This window comes from Cupressus sempervirens, chromosome 8, assembly GCF_028749045.1.
Source record: "Cupressus sempervirens isolate cs-2001-9-10 chromosome 8, ASM2874904v1, whole genome shotgun sequence".
In the NCBI taxonomy this organism is placed as follows: domain Eukaryota; kingdom Viridiplantae; phylum Streptophyta; class Pinopsida; order Cupressales; family Cupressaceae; genus Cupressus; species Cupressus sempervirens.
The window spans coordinates 175870202-175892828 of NC_143125.1; positions in this window are offsets into that span (position 1 = coordinate 175870202).

Here is a 22627-nt window from a genome sequence, read left to right on the forward strand (position 1 = left end):
CTTTTCTAGTTACAGATGAAGCTTTGAAGGTCGCTAGTTGCAGCTATGAAACCAAAACTACTTGGGACAAAGTGGTAGAAGATGCATAACCTTGTTTTTTTATTAAAAATAATTCCTATTGAAAGATTACCCACCATCTTATATTAATCTTATTAGATTTCCACTATCCATTTGAAACGTAAATTTTTTTTTTTGGATTTGATTGTGTATGATTTTTAGCATCGATTTTTTGAATCACACTCCACAATCCATCATCAGGATAAGAGAAAGAAAGAATGGAAAAGTGAAATATGCAGACCAATCCTCTTTTTCTTTTTATTTCCCTTTGGTTGGGCTTGGTCTGTATATTTTATTTTTTAATGCATTCTCTCATCTTGATGATGGATCATGAAGCGCGATCCAAAATATTGATGCTAAAAAAAATACACAATCAAATCCAAACACAAAATTACATATCACCTTATATATTAGATATTTGATGCAACTCACAAAAATATTCCATAGCATAGATGCTAACTCACTTTTGACTGGTTACAAGTGGGATGGATGTATGCATCTATAATTGAGAATGTTATGACAGGAATGAAGATTCATAGTCTAGGTTGGCATTCCATTAGTGTCCAACCAGAGGAACCAATTTTCATGGGATGTGCAACAACCAATGGTCTAGATACCCTTGCTCAATAGAAGAGATTTTGTAAGAAAACTCTATCCTTTCATTGGAATCAGAAGAGGCATTAGCCTGAGGCAGATGATGCTTTATGCTTATTTCTACGTATGGCTATTTGGTTAGTACCAATTATTTGCTATGCCTTACTTCCTACCATGAGTCTACTATATCATAAATCATTCCCACCCAAGGTTAGTTCAATTTCATTTTATATTAATATCATCTTATCTATCTAAATTAAAACACACTATTAACCTATTAGCCACTGGTCTTATCATATGGTTGTGGTGAGAACAATATATTTTGTGTTTTGATTCAGATCATCTTTAGGACAAGATAAGTTTTGAAAAAGGAAATCAATTTTGACTATTTAACAATCAGACCTTAGTGTGTGATGTTTAATCCACCCATTTGATTCATTGAGTTAGTGCATCTTTAATCATATTAGTAAATGAGTCTATGTGATTTCGATCGAACCACCTAAACAAGTCAAATCATAGAACACACTACTTAAATTATATCATAAAAATGGGTGATGAACCACTCGAACAAGTCAAATCTTAGAATGTGTTGTTCAAACAATATCAAAAAGACGAACTCATTTTTATTTACAAATTTGTATACCATAATTTTATATTTTTAGCACTAGCTTTACTACTAACGTAGGTTATAGAGTTTTCTTTTCCAATTACACTAGCACTCTTCCTTTCAGTCTATGGATATTAGCTTGTGTAGTACATTCTTCTTGGGTGTTCTATGAGAGAGTGATGGAATAACCAATTCATATGGCTCATTGTCTACACATCTTCATGGTTTGTTGCATTGTTTGATGTTGCAGTGAATTTGTTGGGATTGTTTGAGATAATATTTTTTGCAACTCCAAAGGGGTTAGAGGAAGAAGAGAATGGTGATGAGGGTGAGTTTACATTTGATTCCTCTGTATTGTTCATCATAACAACTACAATATTATTATTAAACTTAGTAGGCCTTGCTTGGAACAGTATTTCAATTGTGGGCATTGTTAGTGAGATCAAAGAGAGGTTGTTTGTAAAGTATTTGTGCAGTAGTTGGGTAGTCATAAATCTCTGACCGTTTGGGAAAGGATTGGTTAGAAAGGGAAAGAGAGGCATTCCTTGGAGTGTTATCATGAAATATTATGCTTTGGATGCTATCATATATGCCACACTTGCTTAATTCAGTGAAGGGTGTTTTTCCTATCTCCCAATCTCACTTATTCAAATTGTATGAATCTTCCTAGATATATTCTTCTATTATGGAATGATTTATCTTTCATCCTTTCTAGTGAGGAACTCTTCTTAGTTATGACCATTTTTGAATATATATTTGTGCTCCATTGAATTCTTCAAATAAGAACAACTAGAAAATGACAATCTTTATAATTCAAATTTAAGTTGGAGAGGTTCTAGGTACTTGATAGGTATGTTGTGTGTGGAAATTACAATTGATTGCCCTTTTTCCCCTTGCAAACATTTTTGCAGTTCCTTTCTCAATAGTAGACATGCAATATTGTTTTTTGTGTTACTTGTGTAGGTCTCTTGTAGGCATTTCTTGATATGCTTGATATGATTTTTCATTTTAAAATATAAATAACTTCTCTTCTTTTTTTGTATCCATGCTAAAATATTTTGCTACTTTCAATATATAAAAGGTCAACAATTTAAAATATAAATTTGAGATGATAAGTTTTTTTTTTTTGAGTACTTTGTTAATTGTGAAGTAATGTCAGATAGCTCTTAAGGATTTTTTTATAACTAACCATCCATCTTCCTTTTTTTGTTTGATTATAGGGAAGTGACTTCTCAAAGAGAGATGGTAAACACTTACACTATACTATTATTTGATAACTTAATAGCTAGTGTATCTCTCAAGTCTCATGTTAAAACATACTCCCTATAATGTACAATATGATCTAAATCCAAAAGACCTTCCCCTTTCTTTATTCTAGATTGGGATGCTTGCAACAATGTTGGATGCAAAGATAATACTCCTATGACTTTAGGTTTGAGTGTCCTATTATGCAAAGTTCATGTACATATGATAACTATAAACACTTGACCTAGAGTTTTGTTAAACTTTTCTAATTTATTTCTATTGGCTATATGAAGATACCCATGGAGCCCAATGGTTGTAAGAAAACCTTTTTTTATTAATGATTCTTGATGTAGTACAAATATACTTTAACTCTTGAGATAACTACCTAATATAAATTGTAGCTATCTTATTAATCTCAAGAATACTACAGGCATTCAGTCTATTGGGAATTCAAAGTTTGGTTAAAAGCTAAAACAATATTCATGGCTCTCTGTAGGTGCATTGTATCCCTTAATACTATATTATTAATATAAATTATAAATGTGGATCTATACCGAGACATTTTTTTCTTTAGTTTCCTACAAGAATATGATATTAATTCCTTTTAGATAAACAACCTTGTACAAAATATAGACAAGTCAATATATACACCAATCATGTTATTTAGGAATCATGTTTGAAAAAGATAGCGATAGAAAAAATATTGATAGCAACAAGTGAAGAGGCATCATATAGTATTAGGCTCTAGTCCACATCACAGTTGTAACAACCACTTTTCCCTTGTCTTTATTAATAACTAATATATCAAAATACAATTATTACTTCATTTTCATAGGAAGACAATTATATCAGTTACATTCATGTGAATGAGATTAACAGTTAGAATTAGTTAGAAAATTTTTTGTAACTAACAGTTGAAAACACCATAAATGAATTAACTATGGCAATTAAAATCTACATACCATGGGGTTCGAAACTTAAATCAACATGGGGATGCTTCTGCAAACACCCAGGTTAGTCCACAAGTACAACTTAGGATCAAATGACAATTACCATCCAATACCACTATATCAAAATGAAATAATGATTACCATCAAATATCGCTATATCATTTATGGCATCACATACTACTGTATCAATTAGGGCATCAATTATTATTGGATCATTTAGGGCATCATATACAACTCTATCATTTGGGGTGTCAATACCACTGTATCATTTAGGGCTTTAGATACCACTATATCATTTAAGGCTTTTGATACCACTGTATCATTTAGGGCATCATATACCACTATATCATTTCTTTTCTTCCTATTTCTTAACTATGGCAATAACATAAGATTAGACGATATGCTCATAATCATTATTCTTATAAATGAAAGGCTGAAATAATAATCCATTAGATAAATCTATCTCTCACAAATAAATATATTCCATGTTCAGTTAGAAGATCAACTGATCTAACTAGTTGCCAATTATATTGACGATAATAGTTGCTTTCATTTGAAGAAATAACTATAATGATGATACAACTTAGTTAATCTCACCTTCTACTTGGATATACATCATAAAAGTAAAAATACCTATTTCTGACAAATGTTTGAATGCATATTTTATCTTTATTTGATCCATGTTTGACATCTTATGGAGAAGGGAAACATTGTCAGGGGCTTAACCTCCCAACTATGAACCTTAAACTTATCCCCACACCTTATTTAACTAGAAAGGCCCTCCCTACCTAGAATAGACATGGAACACCTTGTTAGCCACTGAACATCCTATTCTCTAATCACACCACTCGACTAGACAACAAGAGAAAATAATAAGCATGATCATGCATGAGCTATTAAATGTTTCCTTATAAAAATAATAAACATTGTTATGTCACATCTAATTCTATTTCATGTTATTGCAAATTCCTTTCTCTTACCTCTTCACCCTTTGCCTTGGCTATATAGCTGAGTGAGTCCTAGGTGTTTGAATCTCAGATCAACCCACTCTTTCTATTGATCCTCAACTGATAAAAGAATATTTTATGTTTCTAGCTTATCACATTTCTATGATCTTAAAAAAGTAGCTATAAGCATTGTAGAATAATATTATTTGATTCTAACTCCCAACGGCATAAATAAATATGAAATCATGTCATGGATATGTTAGATTGTGGTGACTGATCAGGAAAGTACTGTACATACTTCATAAATAGTGGGGTTCGGGGCATCGCCCTGAATTTTTTTTTTTTTTTGGGCAGTAGCCGACATGGTAGCCGACATATTATGGCCGACATATGGCTGACATGTTATAACCTTAAAGCGGTTTAATACTTGTATAAAAGGGCTTAGGGTTGGGTATTTTTTTATATGTTGTGATACGAAATTGGTTCTTGCGGCGGTATTGAGCTGTAAGGGATTACAGATTGTAATCAGGTTGTAATCATTGGATTGTAATAAGATCGGACTTGCTGTTTGGTGGACGTAGCCCAGGGATTGGGTGAACCACGTTAAATCTTGGTGCCTTGTGTTCATCTCTGTGTGTTCTATTATTTTCTGTTATTGGTTATATTTGCATGTAGTTTTTATTTCTGTCCATGGTTTATCCTAACAAGTGGTATCAGAGCCAGGTTGTCTTTCAGTTATCCTCTGCAGGAAAGTCTCACAGTTAAGTGGGAGTCTCACAGTTGAGTGAGAGCGATGGCAAATGAGGGTAAGTTGAGGGTTGACAGGTTTAATGGGCAGAACTTCCAGTTATGGAAGACTATTTATATCAGAAGGATTTATGGAAGCCGTTGGAAGGAAAAGCCAAGAATCAGGGAACTATGTTAGAGGCTGAATGGGATCTTTTGGATAGAAAGGCACTCAGAAGCATTCGGTTATGCTTGGCACCATCAGTGGCATTTAATATTACAAAAGCAAAGACGACAGAAGATTTGATGAAAACCCTAGTGACACTGTATGAAAAGCCCTCCGCTTCAAATAAGGTATTTCTCATGAAGCGTTTATTTAATATGAAAATGGCAGAAGGTGGATCTGTTGCAGATCATTTAAATGAGTTTAATACTATTACTAGTCAATTATCTTCTGTGGGTATCAATTTTGATGAAGAAATTAGGGCTCTCTTGATTTTGTGTTCTTTGCCTGAAAGCTGGAATGGCTTGGTAATGGCAGTGAGTAATTCTGTTCCTGGATCTAGTACCCTAAAATATGATGATGTGATCGGTGTTATTTTAAGTGAGGAAACTCGTAGAAAATCCTCAGGTGGATCTACATCAGGAAGTGCTTTAAATGCACAAAGCAGGGGCAGAACAACTAAAAGAGGAAGTAACTCTGGAAATCATGAGAAATCAAGAGGAAAGTCAAAGGGGAGGAGGTCTCAATCAAGAGGACCAAATGATTGCTGGTACTGTGGGAATCCAGGGCACAAAAAGAAAGATTGCTGGAATCGAAAGAAAAATGAAGGAGATAAACCAGATGGAGACAAGGAGGAAAATGTGATAAGTAACAAATCCGAAGAGGATGCTTTGCTTTTGTCTTTAGAGAGTGTTGATGATTCATGGGTTTTAGATTCTGGTGCTTCATTTCATGCTTCACCTCATAGAGGTTATTTCATTGATTATGTCCAAGGGGATTTTGGGCTTGTTTATTTGGGGGATAATGAACCCTGTCAGATTGTTGGAAAGGGAAAAATTAAGATTAAGTTGCAGAATGGGAATCATTGGCTACTACATGAGGTAAGACATGTTCCAAAACTAAGTAGAAATTTAATTTCAGCAGGGCAACTCGGTGATGAGGGTTGTGTAGTTACTTTTAATGATAAAAATTGGAAGGTTTCAAAAGGTTCCCTTGTAGTAGCAAAAGGTGTGAAAGTAGGCACCTTATATCTTTGTACAGGTCATATTATTCCTTCTACTTTGATTGTTTTAGAGAAAAATGAATATTTAGGAACAATTACTGCAGTTGAGCAGGGAGAACAAGTAGCTGCTGTAGATTCTGATACAGCGTTGTGGCACAATAGACTTGGGCACATGAGTGAGAAAGGTATGAAAGTACTTCATTCCAAGAAAGTTTTACCAGGTCTAAAATGTGTGAATATGGATTTTTGTTAAAGTTGTGTGTATGGAAAACAAAAGAGAGTGAGTTTTGTAAAGACTGGGAAGGAAAACAAAAAGGAGAAATTAGAGCTTGTGCATACAGATGTATGGGGACCGGCTCAGGTATCTTCCCTTGGTGGCTCTCATTATTATGTTACTTTTATTTATGATGCAACTAGAAAAGTATGGGTTTATTTCCTTAGACAGAAATCTGATGTATTTCAAACTTTTAAGAAATGGAAATGCTTGGTTGAAAATGAGACTGGTAAGAAATTAAAATGTCTCAGATCTGATAATGGTGGTGAGTATTGCAGTCATGAATTTGAAAATTATTGCTCCACTAATGGTATTCATAGACAAAAAATTGTTCCAAGGACTCCACAGGAAAATGGAGTGGCTGAACGCATGAATATGACTATAATGGAGCGTGCAAGGAGCATGAGGTTGCATGCTGGGTTGCCCTTACACATGTGGGCAGAGGCTGTCAATACTGCAGTATATTTGATTAATAGAGGTCCCTCTACTCCTTTGGGCTGTGGTATTCCAAAGGAAGCATGGACTGGTAAGAAGGTGAGTTATTCTTTTCTCAAGACCTTCAGTTGTGAAGCTTTTTCTCATATAGACTCTGAAAATAGAACCAAGCTAGAAGCTAAATCAAAGAAATGTGTCTTTGTTGGATATGGCATTAATGAATTTGGTTATAGGCTTTGGGATTTTGAAAATCTCAAAATTATTAGAAGTCGGGATGTCATATTCAATGAGAAAGTGTTGTACAAAGATCTGTTGCAGCAACATGAGAAGAAAGAAGATGATTATGTAGTGCTGGATGATACTCCAAAAGCTGATGTTCCAACCATTCCTCATGATGTGCAACAACAAATACCACACACACCAGTGAATGTTAGACGGTCAACAAGGAAAATTAGACCTCCACAAAGGTTTTCTCCCTCTTTGTATTCTATTTTACTTACTGATGCTGCTGAACCTGAAAGTTATGATGAAGCTGTGCAGGTGGATACTAAGATTCAGTGGGAGTCTGCAATGAAAGATGAAATGGACTCTTTGCTGAAAAATAAGACATGGGATTTGTGCAAGTTGCCTGCAGGTAAAAAGGCTTTACAGAATAAATGGGTTTACAGGTTGAAAGAAGAGGAAGGAGGTAAGAAAAGATTTAAGGCCAGGTTAGTTGTAAAAGGATTTGCACAGAAAAAGGGAATTGATTTTGATGAGATATTTTCTCCTGTTGTTAAAATGACTTCTATTCGTACTATTTTAAGTCTTGTGGCTACTAAAGATTTGCATTTAGAGCAGATGGATGTTAAAACAACCTTTCTTCATGGTGATTTGGATGAACAAATATATATGGCTCAGTCACAGGGTTTTGAGGTCAACGGTAAGGAGAACTTAGTGTGCAAATTGAAGACAAGTTTATATGGCTTGAAGCAAGCACCTCGGCAATGGTATCTAAAATTTGACAGTTTTATGCATGAGCATGGATATAATAGGTGTCATTCAGATTACTATGTTTATTTTAAGAGGTTGGATGATGATAGCTACATTATTTTATGTTTATATGTTGATGATATGCTTGTAGCTGGGTCTAACATGGATCATATTAAGGGGCTAAAATGCCAATTAGCACATGCATTTGCTATGAAGGATTTGGGGGCAGCAAAACAAATCCTTGGTATGAAGATTTGCAGAGATAGGAAGAACAGAACATTAAAGCTATCTCAAGCTGATTATGTTGAGAAGGTGTTGCAACATTTCTCTATGGAGAATGCTAAAGCTGTCAGCACACCTTTACCTGGTCATCTGAAATTGACTAAGGAGATGTGTCCCAAGACACGGGAAGAGGAGGATAGGATGTCCAAGGTACCCTATGCTTCAGCTGTAGGAAGTTTGATGTATGCTATGGTATGCACTAGGCTAGATATTGCACATGCAGTGGGAGTCGTTAGCAGGTATATGAGTCATCCAGGATTTGAGCATTGGAATGCTGTCAAGTGGATTCTCAGATATTTGAGAGGAACATCCAATAAGTGTTTACACTTTGGGGGCTCTACTACTGATTTATAGGGCTATGTTGACTCAGATTTGGTTGGGGATATTGATACCAGGCGGAGTACTACAGGTTATGTCTTTACTGTTGGTGGGGCAGCCGTGAGCTGGGTTTCTAGGTTACAGAAGATTAATGCTCTCTCCACTACAGAGGCAGAGTATGTTGCTGCTATAGAGGCAGCCAAAGAGATGATATGGCTTCAGTTCTTCTTGGAAGAATTGTGACATCCTCAGAAGGATAATTATTTGTTCACAGATAGTCAGAGTGCCATTCATCTTGCTAAGAATTCAGCTCTGCATTCTAAGACCAAACACATACAGTTGCGGTACCATTTCATTCGGTCAGTTTTGGAGGATGGAAAGTTAAAGCTGGAGAAGATACATACCAATGACAATCCAGAAGATATGTTGACAAAGGTTATAACAAGGGAGAAGCTGAACTCCTCTTCAGCTTCGGTTGGTCTTTTAGACTGAACATGAATAAAAGAACAGTAGAGTCCAGGATGGTTTGATCCAGTGGGAGCCCCATGTGGTAGTGGTATTGCTATAGGATCAGTCTCCAAGTGGGAGATTGTTGTTTAGTGTGGAGCCTGATCAGTCCCCAAGTGGGAGATTGTTAGATTGTGGTGACTGATTAGGAAAGTACTGTACATACTTCATAAATAGTGGGGTTCGGGGCATCGCCTTGAAATTTTTTTTTTTTTGGGCAGTAGCCGACATATGGCTGACATGTTATAACCCTAAAGCGGTTTAATACTTGTATAAAAGGGCTTAGGGTTGGGTATTTTTTCATATGTTGTGATACGAAATTGGTTCTTGCGGCGATATTGAGCTGTAAGGGATTATGGATTGTAATCAGGTTGTAATAACTGGATTGTAATAAGATCAGACTTGCGGTTTGGTGGACGTAGCCCAGGGATTGGGTGAACCACGTTAAATCTTGGTGCCTTGTGTTCATCTTTGTGTGTTCTATTATTTTATGTTATTGGTTATATTTGCATGTAGTTTTTATTTCTGTCCATGGTTTATCCTAACAAGATACTTGGCTTTTATTTATCTTAACTGATGATATTATAAACAAGGATGATTTGCTTCATAACTTGGATTTGTATCTAACTGCTATAATAATCAGATTGTAGTAATAATTGTTATAAAACATATTTCAATACTTGGGATTTGGACATCCACATAACCTAGTAGAAATCTGGAATAAGATGGAGTCTTATTGGGCATTAGTAATTGGCTTCTCCACAGAATGAATCTTTAGTTACGATTTTCAATGTAATTCACAATAATGTCTTTAATGAAAATCAATAAAAAAGGCATTTGTGGCAAGGAAAATGCATAAGAAATTAAGCAGTATATAGCAAAGATAACGTGTAAAAGAATGCAGAAGTATTTGGTTCATATGTGAAGAAGGACTCAAGTGCTTGAGAATGGAAGTCGGCTGCTAGAAAATATGGATGTCTTTCACCTCTCTCAGCTTCTTATTAAAAAGAGATAATATGTCTCTTTGGCTTCCAAGAAGCCATAACATAAAATAAGTGTCTTGGCTCTTGGACACCAAATAAAAATGCCAAGTGTTTCAATTACTTTCTGTAACGCCCAACCAAGGGATCCAAAAGAATTAACCTAAAGTTTCACTAAGTTTGCTAAACATTTTTTTTTTTTAAAGTAAGAAAGTATGACATACACATCAAACACATAGTAGCGGAAGCAATAACATGTAATCATCGACAAACATACATTGCAAGTTACATTTCTTAAAGATCCCAAGACGTTGAGTCACGTTTAAATTTAATTAATTCTAAGTCTAACAACTATCACATACATATAAAAGAATAATCAGAAACTCCAATGTCCATAATATACATTTGTTCCGAATGCTCCTTGGCAAATTAATTCGGAATGCTCAATCATCCACTGTACATGTCACAGGGTATGAAAGGCTTAAAAGAATATACATATGTAAAGATAAAGATACAACATCCTCAAATCCATGATACAAAGTACAGTGAAAATATATATGAAATTATTCCCATACATGATACATCCATACATCCATAATGATAACACATCTATCATAAAATCTAACCATCCATCATAATAATCCAAGAACATAGTGAAGGTAAATGCCAATCACGAAAATTCCAGCTACAGTGACCACGGAACGGATCTCAATGGTAAGAGTAAAAGCACTACCACCCGACCGCGTGGAACCTAAATGGTCCACTCCCACCGCGCTGAGGAGATAGTCTCAAGTCCCAAATAGGATAACAAAACCTATAATCAAAAATACTCTCTAAGTCCAGGAAATCCTATAAGTATGCTAACTCAAGGGTCCCTAAAAAGATCAACATCTAACTCCCAGAGGTACCACAAGACATGTAGGAAACCTAATATGCAAGCGGGAAAGTGTCATCGCAAAAGTCATGTAGAAGTTACCCGAGCAATCCCTTAGGAATCTCGGGTCCCTACTGATCCTGCGGCCACTAGTATCCTCTCGTACTGACGAGGCATACTATGGAATGCAAAGTCGTAACCAAGCGTTCTCTCTACCCCATCCTAGTCTATACTAGCACTCAAGGCATGGGAGAGAACATACAATTATCTTGTTAGGTTCATTTTCTCTCATTTAGTGTAAAATGTTTTCACTTATTAAAAATGACTTACAATGGGTTTCTCAAGGTAGCCTCTTAGGGCTCCGACCCCCATTGCAAGCCACTTCCCGACTCTACACATAGATAACCTACCCTAGCTCATGAACTCGTAAATCAAAGAATCATAATAAAACCATCTCAATCCTATACGAGCAACTGAAAAACATCATAAAAAGATAATCCACAAAATTACATCAGTTCTTCATGAGCAACAGATAACATCAAATAGTGATCATGTAATCACGACAGTTCTCTATCAGCAACTGAAGGCATCAATGATAAGTCACAAAATCCAATGGTTCTCTAATGAGCAACCAAAAAGTAATACAAGTATAACTGATCGAGACTCAGAAATGGTTATCAAATATAACTAATCGAGACTCAAAAATGGTTAAGTTAGGTATTCTCAAATACATACACCTCAGCTTTACACAAGGAAACTAGAAAGCAATAACAAACAGTAACACAATCATGTCATAGAGCACTTCATCACATTACCATGGTCAGGTTAAGAAAGATCGAGACCAAATCATCATGACATCACATTCACAACCCCGAGCCTCTGGTAACAACCTGAACTGGTCAATGCTAAACCAACCCCAAAACATTCAAAGTACAAAGATAACATCAAAGTCTCAGAGATTGTATCTGAAAGTATATTGTTTGAGTTAAGGTAAGGTTTATGTTTCAGTTTAATGTCAAATTCAAGTAACTAGGTTTTCTCAACTACCCTTTACAATTATCCCTTTTCTATAATAACTTTCATTAAATCAATATCCAAATTTATAATTTAGTCAAATAAAATTCATTATTAATTAACTTAATTAAACTAATTTTAATTAAATTAATCAATAATCATTTGATCTAATTACTTATTTTAATCTAACCATTAATTGTTAATTTATTAATATTTAAGCAAAATTATTAATAAATTAAATTTACAAACTATGTTAAATGCATTATTATTTAACTAATCGATATCAATCAAGATTAAAAAAAATATTTATTAATTTAAATATATTAAAAATTTATAAATTGAAAATTTTAAAAAGTAATAAAATTTATACATAATATAAAAAGAAAAATTTAAAAAAAACTTAAAAAAAAAAACACGTTTTAAAGCCCGTCGGCTGGAAAGGACCCTGCGGTCGCAGGGCTTGCGGCGGCAGGTACTTTGTACTTGCCATCGCAGTACCTGCGACGCAGGTACTATCGGCCCACCGGCAGTGGGGGTGGGTACGGGGTGATTCCCTCCCCCCCACTAAAACAATTTTTTTTTTTTGTTTTATAATATTTAAAAAAAAAAAAAATTTAATTGTGTTTAAAAAAAACAGATATGCATATATCAATATATATATAGATTTATAAATATACTAATTCAAATTCTTGTTAATATATAAATAAATGTATAAATATATATATTAAAGAATTGCCCTTCTTTTTTTTTTTTTTTTTTTTAAATACTAATATAGAAATAAAGTCAACCATCCAAACTTCTAATCTAGAATTTCGGTATTAGATTCAACCCTTCCCATTTAAATCTCATGTATACAGAAGTTTATAAACAAGTATCTGATAAATTCCAATATCGTAATGTTTAAGTATTCCTCACAGAGGATTTCAGATTTACAAACCACAGGCACGAAGAAGACAAGGAATAGAGAGATTGCATAAATAATCAACGATCAACACACAAGACCCTACCTGATCCTGATGCTAATATACAATCTCCAGGAACTGTATAAGAATTCGCTCCTCTCAATAACCTTCCTCTAGAACACTTTCTTGGTATCAGCTTTTTGAAATTCGCTTCCAAAAATTGTCTCCCAAAAATTCCCTTCCAGATTCCTATATGTCAAAAATGAACCCTCAAAGTTGTGATAAGCAATTTCTCCTCAATTCGGGGCACTAATTGTGCGTTTACCCGAGAAGACTCTTTGCACAACTCAGTTAACTCCAATTTAACTTTTATTATCTTTTCTTATTCTTTTGCATTCAACTTTCATGCACATTAAGTCGAATTATTAAATAACTTTATTTAAAATTTCACTTGACTTCAATTCTTAATTAATTTATTACTTTAAATCTTATGTGCACTTTTAAGAAATTAAAATAACATTATTAATTTTATAATTTAATCTTTTAATTTAATTCTTATATTTAACTCATGTTTAGATCATGCGATCTAGAATTCTTAATAAATTAATATCTTTCAACTTTTAATTTATTTTAGAACTTAATTGATAACATATTTAATTAATTTAAATAACAATAATATTTAGCATTTATTTAAAAATGAACTCCAAATATATTATTATTAAATTAAATAAATATTATCCTGTTCTAAATTTATCTTTGAACTTTAATCTCCAACTTTAATTCTTTTAATTAATTAAATATAAAGATATCATAATAATTCTCTATTAAATTAAATAATTAATTAATCTTTTTTTTAATTAGACTTAATTAATAGAAAATACACCAAGGACTCATAAAGCAACATATGAAAACCCATCATAGAGAAATACATACCAAAACAACAAAAAGGGTTATAATCACGAAATTACATCATTTGATGCATTCGAAGGGTACTTAACTCAGATACTTGTCCTAATTATCAATTAAGACAATTGGCTAAAGGGTTTAGGATTTGGACTTAAGAGTTTATCTCCCCTCTCTTACCATTGAGACAGTGCGATAGGGTACACTCATCCTGACAATTCAGGGAAGTCGATACCTGGTACCTGCAACCTGCATAAAATCCACGCATGTACAAACACAATATTCTAAGCTAAACAGATAATGGCAGAAAGTGGTGCATCGTGTAGATCCCGACTAGCAGGTGACTACGACTCCCTTCCTTAACCATATCAGAAACACCATACATAAATAAAACAACACGCACACCATACACATGTAGTATGGGGTAAGTATCCATAAGAAGCACATGAAATAATAAGCCATCTAACTAATCATCATCGATAACTGAAACCATTGAATAATCATCATACATGCATGAAAAATAGAGTACCAAGTAATCTCATCATATAATAAACTGAGTGTAAACATCATCTGATAATCTCTAAAATAATAATACTACTCATCAAACATAAATTGGCCTAAAAGAGTTTGGCAATCATATCATAAATGTAGCTCGAAAATGTAAACTAGGGGCAGGCACTACACTTTCAAGTAAGAAAATGAATAAAAGGATGGAAAAAGATTTGAAGCTTATAAATTGAAAGTAATTATGGTTTATATCTATTTACATGCACGTAGATATGAGGTGGCATCATTTTATTTTAAAGAAAATAATATTATGGTGTCACTTTATTCTTATATCTATGTGTATGTACATAGGTATATATTATAATGATGTGGAGAAAAAATAAAACAAAAACCTTTGAGGTACATATTATTTTTTAATTAAAATAATTAATGTCATACCCTTGTAGAATAACTAAAATTTCTCCCTCAATCTAAAAGATATAAAAGGATCCAAGGTTGCGATAAACCAATAATTTATAAAGGTTATATAAAATTAAATAATTGGTTATAGAAATTTTCTAGTTCACCCTTGGTTTTATTCAAATTTGAACTCCTTTACACTAAAATTTATTAATGAACACCTTATATGTTGATAGAGGAAGGTAATAGATAGTATTATCCACACCCAAGTCTGCACCCCTAGTTTTGTTCAAATTTGAACTCCTTTACACTAGAATTTATTAATGAACACCTTATACATTGATAGAGGAAGGTAATAGATAATATTATCAATACCCAAGTCTAATATGATTTAAAGTAATCTATTTTGAGCACTAGTTCTATATTGAGAGTTGACAAGAGTATGAAGTTGCTATTTTGGATATATTTTGATGTCTATAAGATAGTACTTATCCAATTATTGTTTTCTAGTTAAATCTCTATATTCTACAGTGGTCTACTGATGATTTGTCTGATTTAATATCACAATACTAGTGCATGCTTATTCTAGTCGTAGATGGGTCATGTACACTCTTTATTGAATGTGTGCTAGGTTATGAAGCCTTTCCTATTTGAATTCTTCAAATATGTGATTGATAATTATCCTCCAATCTGCTAGCTTATATATATATATATAGATATGATTTCTTTGTATTTCATCCTCAATATGTTTCAATGGACTTTTGCTTGATAACATTTCTTTCTACCACTTGGAATGAGTGATGGGATGCAAGTGTTGACTAGATGTTCAGAGCCAGTATTATTCAATGGTATAAAGTGTGGAAGAAAACTTAGATTGAAGGTGTGTGTCTTATTTTTTTCTTCTGATGCAATGGTTTTGTTTTAATCCTAAGAAAAGATGACTAGATATAATTACTATTGCTGACAGGGCTATGTAGTTGTTTTATACATTCAATGGACACACTATAGCAATCATGGTATGGTCAAAAGAGATTTTGGGTACTGAATCACTATAGAATATAGTACACTCTTCTATCACTATACAGAGAAGGCCTAATCTTCACATAGTAATGAGTGATAAGGAAAGTGTATTGCTATGACATACAGTGATCCCTTTTATCTCTATGCAAAGAAACTGCAAAAAAAATATAGTGATCAGCGATAAATGAGGCTTATCGCTATAACATATAGCTATCATTGGCAAACATAGAACAAACATAATGATTACAATGATGAGTGATAGAGATGTATCTCTATAAATCATGGTGATGAGTAGTTTTGGTAATAAAAAAGGAGGAGATATCGAAAATGTATAACAGTTTCATCCATATTTTTACTATGTATTTCGATACATTTATATGATATGTGTTGAATGTTTTCAGGTCACTTCAATTTTATCAAAAACACATTGTAGTTTCATCCATAATTGGATATTGTTATTAGGTAGTTAGGTTAGGGTTAGTATCTTGATGAGTGTTTTTGGTCATTATGAGTATTATTAAAACCATATTACAGTTTCATCCATATTTTAATATTGTTAAGAAGTCATAATATCAAAAATGCATAACAATTTCATCCATATTTTCATTATATAATTTGATACATTTATATGCATAACAATTTCATCCAAAACCTTCCTTAACTTATCTGTATATTTCTTCGATGCCCTGCCTCACTCAAACCATCAAATAAGCATTGGAATCCATCACTTGACATTTTGTTTAACCGTTAATGAGATTTATTTTGCACAGGCATGTTAGAAACCTTAATCAATAGACATGTTGTTTCTTTGTTCGATGTTTCATATACCGCTATAGTTACAACTATTAGGCTTCATGAGTTAGGATACACTATAGCAATTGTAGTATGGTCAAAATGAATTTTTGGTACTATATTGCTATAGAATATAACAAACTCTTCTATGCTATACGGAGAAGGCCTAGTCTTGACATAGTGATGAACAATGAGGAAAGTATATTGCTATGACATATTGCGATCCCTTCTATTGCTATGCAAAGAAACTACAAACATAATACAATAATGAGCAATAAAGGAAGCTTATCACTATATCATATAGAGATCATCAACAAACAAAAAACAAATATTATCATTACACCAATGAGTGATAGAGATGTTGTATCACTATATGTCATTGACTAGGATGTCGTCGTGGGTTTGGCATCCCGGTCAATCGAGGGTCAGCATTGGTCAAACTATTTTTTTGTCGTACTATTCATAGACCTAATATATATCTAGTTCATTGCATACCAATGACACTAGTAGTTATAGTGATGTGGTAGCATGAAATAGTTCTCAGTTCACTGGGAGGCCTTTCAATATATAGTTATACTAAAGTTTTTGCAAGACTTGAGCTTAGATAATAGAAAACAATTCTTGAAAGATAATTTGCAATCCGTAGATTCTAATATAATGAGCACTAAATTGACACAACTGTGTTGCATACAAATGTAACTAAGGAAATAACATCAAGCAACTAATGCACATTCCTACATTATCATGTAAAACCTCAAAATATGAAAGAAGACATGTAAATGAACAACAAAATAACACTATGTAAACCTCATGAAACCATCAAGTTTAGATGATTTCATTGCTCATGGGATGTGGTTGCTCACAAGTCCAGCAACATAACAATAAGGTAGACAGTCTTCTTTGAAAATGAGGAGAGGGCTCTGCTTTTATAGGAAAATGGATGCAATGGACAACTAAGATTGAATGCAAGATGGATGGCTAGGATCTCTCAGGATCAATGAGGTGTCCATGAGGTGGAGGCCAAGTAGACTCCATGTGGATTAGGGTTTTGACCACTCAAAAGGGGGAAAGATGCTCACACATGTGTGAGCAACCTTTGATGTGATATGTCAATGACAGGTGTAAGAGGTGTGTAAGATTATGTTTCCTCACACATGTGTGAGACACCTTTGAAAGTGATGGGTCAATGACATGTGTAAGAGGGTTGGAGGCTCAAGGTTTCTCACACATGTGTGAGACACCTTGGTTCACATGTGAAGGGGGACACGGTTGTAAGTGTGTAAGAGTCACATGTCACATGTGACTAGGGTTTGCTAATCCTTTGATTAGGATTGTGCAAATGATTAGTGATGTGATTAGATGGAAAACTAGGTTTAATTAGTGGATAAGTAGATTGACCTAGGTTAGAAGGATGGGTTAGGTTAGGGAAGTGAGGTTAGGTGAGGGTTAAAGGTAGGAGCCATGTGCTCAAATAGAATTAAATTTAATATTTAATTCCAAGAGGGATTAGGAGGGAATTAATTAAGTAAATGACATAATTAAAGTGAATGGGTTGGATTTAAATAAACCTTAGCTTATTTAAATCAAGGAAAGGCTAGGATTTAGATAAACCTTAGTTTATTTAAATCAAGGTAAGGCGAGTATAATTAAATAAATTCGAATTTATTTAATTAAACATAGGGTAATTAAATAGATAATAAATATCTATTTAATTGACTAGGAAATGGGTTTTGGACAATTTTAGGTGTCTACATTTTGCCCCTCTTTGATATAGCATTAGTAATGTTATATCAAAGAAGAATAAAATATAGTGGCTGAAAGGATAAGACTAGTAGCATGATGCCCCAGTCATGGAAGGATGAGGAAGGATGATAATGGTGGAAAGGTATGCCCCCTCGAGAGGACATGCGGGTTAGGAGAACACAGATGTGCTCTCGAAATGGAAGGGATCACGGAAGGGAGTGGAAAATTTATGCTGCAATGGTGTGAACAACCTAAGTTTGATATTGTATTTAACGCTATGCACCAAGGTATGAGGAACCAAGGTGACAATGTGTTAAGTACGTGAAAAAAGGGGTCTAATACAACCATATGCCTTATGAAACCATGATATGGAAGACCATGATTCCTGGGGACAATAGGATGCAAAGACCATGATACATGCAAAAAATACTAATGCAGAAAAGTAACAAGCAATCATGCATGAAAAACCAAAAGCAAAGCAAAAATTTGCCCCTAGTCAAGCTAAAAACCCATGAATGGACTGATTGATGATGATTGATTAAGGATGGCAAAGCTAATGCTAAGCGTAATGCACATCCGAGGATTGGGAAGGATTCATCCGATGATAATGATGTTTGAATATAATAAATGGATTATCAACTGATCGGGTCAAATTGATGAATTGATTAAAGATTGATGTACAAGAGTGCAAGATTAGATTGATTGAATTAGTATTGATTGCATAGTTGATATGTTTTTTGATTTTTTTATTTTATGGCGAATAGAAGAATGAACATGGATGAGAGTGGAAAAATAATGTTGATAGGATGAAAAATGATGAAAGTAGGATTGAAATTGATGTGAAAGGATTAGAAGAATTAAAAATTGATTGAATGAGAGGATGAATGAAGTTGATTGAAGTGAGTTAGAAGAATTAGAAGAATTAGAACTAAATGTGATATGAATGAATAGAATGGATAGAAATGAATTGATTAGACGAATGTGTGAGAGAATGGATAAAATGAATGGATTGAATGAATGTGAGATAGAATGAATAGAACGGAACCAATGACAAGGGAGGGTCAAGGTATGGTAAATGGAGGAAAAGCAACGTGATGTTGGTGGATGCAAGGAGTAATGAAAGGATATGAGGGGCCAAATGATATGGTGGCAAAAAAATGCGGGGCCAAGGATCATGTTTCGAAGGAGTCCAAAAGCCCCATACCAAGGATATGAAAATGGAAGGAAAATATGGCAAGAAAGGATGCATGAAAATGGTAGGAGATATGGTGGGAAAGAAGGCATGAAAATGGGAGGATGGTACAAAGGCTAGTGTATGGAGGAAGAGAAGGCATGAAAATGGGAAAATGGCATGAAGGCTTAGCGTATGGAGGAAGAGAAGGCATGTCTTCTACCAAAGCATGCATGAACATTTATGGTATTGTGCCTCTAATAGTGATCACGAGCATGGGATGAAAGTGGAATGAATATGGGAAATGTGAGGGAGGGTATGAAATAGGAATAATGATACGAAGGGTATGGATAAAAAGTGTGATATGAAGTGGATGAAATGAAAGGGATAACCAAGATCAAGGACAAATGAAAAAAGAAGAAGATGGAAGCATGTAGGATTATGGATGGAAAAGAGATGCACATGACAAGGACTATGGAATGCAAGATATGGAGAATATGTCAAGATCAAAGATGTGAAAGTGGATGGAAATATGTAGGATAATGTATGGATAAGGAGAAAGGGATATGGAAAGTGCATAGATGGATGGAAGGAAAGTGAAAGTCAAGATCAAAGATGGAAAAGGAAAAGGAATGGTAAATGGAAGTATGTAAGATATGTAAGGGAAAATGGTATGGATGGAGCATGCACCCAGTGTAGAGTGCAAGTGGAAGAGGAAAAGTGAATGGAGGGATAAGTGGAATTGGAAGACAATGGATACATGATAGGAGAATGAAGGGAGGACTCAAGCATCTAGATATATAGATAGTATCCCTTGATATCTTTTTCTTTTTTCTTTTCTTTTTTCAAGGAATTTTGATTATTTGCTCATAGATGTTGATAGGGTAGTGAACGGAGGAAAATGACTTATGAAAAAGGTTGGATTAAGGGGGTGGAGTAGGTGGGAGGAAGACATGGTTGATGGATGCTAGGTTGGAAGACTTTTGAAGGAAGTGGAAAGATCTTCATTGGCACACACCTTGAAGGGTGAGGGAAAGAAGGAAATTTTGGAGGATATGTAGGAGAAAGTTTGGATTTTGGGGTATAGGGACCCAAAATAGATAAAGGAGATGATAGGTTTGGGATGGTGGCCTTGGGTATATAAGGACCCAAAATGGATGTGGAAGCCTTTGGATTAGCCAAATTGGATGTCATTTTGAATCTTTCTTTGAGATTCATTGCTACATTAAGTAGCTTTGGTATCCACAAAAATTTTGCATTTTTGATTTTCAGCCTTTGTGGCCTTTTGATTTTGCTTTGGATCAGATTTTTCTTTTCTTGAACATGTCGTTTAGAGGGGACATGTTGATCCTTGGATTTTGTGGATTTTTGGCATTATTTGGTTTTTCTTTAGCATCCAATGTGCTTCCATTGGCCATGGTAGGGGTGCATGAAGGAGAGCGTATGGATGAGGAATGTTGGAAGGAATTCAAGGATGTGTGCCTTTGTTGATCTTTATTAGGAGCATGAGCGGATGAAGGGGAAAACATGGATAGGGTGGATGGATGTTTGTAAGGACCCAAAATGGAAGGAAGGGATGAAGGGTTTGGTGGTGGAATATAAGGACCTAGAATGGACGAAAGTGAGGAAGGAATGGGAATATGGATATAAGGTCCTAAAATGGATTTGGAAGAGGAATGATAGGAAGTTTTAGGTTTGGAAGGAGGAATTGTGGAAGGTGTACCAACATCTTGAGACGTTATTTGTTCAATGGGATACTTAGCATTTTCAACACAAGATGCAAGTCCAGGTAGATGGGATTCATGAGGGGATTGGATAGGTGGGATAGGATCATGTGGAGGATTATGAGGGATAATAGGATCTTGGGATGGGGTGGGATCATGAAAGGAAAATGGAGGGGTGCTTTGATCTTGACTTAGAAGAGGATCATGGAGTGGAATGCATGGATCATGAGATGGAATAGGATCATGAGATGAAGTGGAAGGAATGGAACCATGAGATGGAGAGATTTGATCTTGACATGGAGGAAGATTAATGGATGGAGTGGAAGGAGAATCTACATGAAGTGGAGGATTGACGAAGGCTAACTTGTGAGATGGAATGGAATTGGTGGTACATGGAATGTCTTGATCTTGGTTAGGAAGGGAATCATGAGATGGACTAGGGGGGATAAATGGATCTTGAGGGATAAGGGAATGATGGAATGAAGAAATTCTCGGATCTAGAGGAGAAGAGGCATCTATAATATCATGCTTTGGAGGAAGGTCTTGAGATGGCACTAGGGGTATGACTTTGGGTGATTGGCTCACTTCATTTTGTATTTTGCACTTAGCCAAGAACGATGAAAAATACCCCTTACGAGGTGGGGAGGATGTGGATTTTGGAGGATTAGGAGTGTGTGGAGGTGTAATTATAGGTAGAGGATTGCATGGAGGGTTGGGGTTGGATGGGACATAAGGACTAGGATCTTCGAAACATGGGGGAAAAGGACACATGGCATGAAAGGTGGCCTCTTTCTGTTGACTTGCTAAAAGATAATTCTTTAATTGTTCCATTTCCTTAGCAAGGCCATTTGTGTTTGAGGAAGTGTGTGGGCTATGAATAGAAGTGTATGTAGGTGCAGGATAATGAGGTGGATTTCCCTTGTCAAAGGTAGAAGAATAATGGACATGAGATGGATGAGAGTTGGATATGAAATGTTGAGGATGGATTTGATATGCAGGTTGAACAGGAGGTAGAACTCCATATTGTCTTTGAAGATTGTCAACCATGTGATTAAGCAAATTCAAATCCATAGATGTTAGAAGAAGAGTGATGAAAGATTTGATGATGAAGGAAATATGAACTTAGGACTAGGAGTGAATGTTTGACTTTGACTTGATTCAAATTGGATTTGACTTGATATGATTTGATTGAATTTGATTGGATTTGATTTGATGTGATTGGATATGATATGGATAGGGGTTTGATTTGATTTGATAAAAAACCCTAACCAAGTGAATGTGAGATTTGAATGAAAGTCCAATGTTTATGAAAATGTTCCTATGACCAAAGTAGAATATTTGATGAAAAGTTGAATTAGAGGAAAACTTGAATGAATGAGAAAGATTGATTATGGATGAAGATGCAAATGGAGTGAATTAAGAATTGATTAGAAATGAATGAATTTGACAAGGGATTGG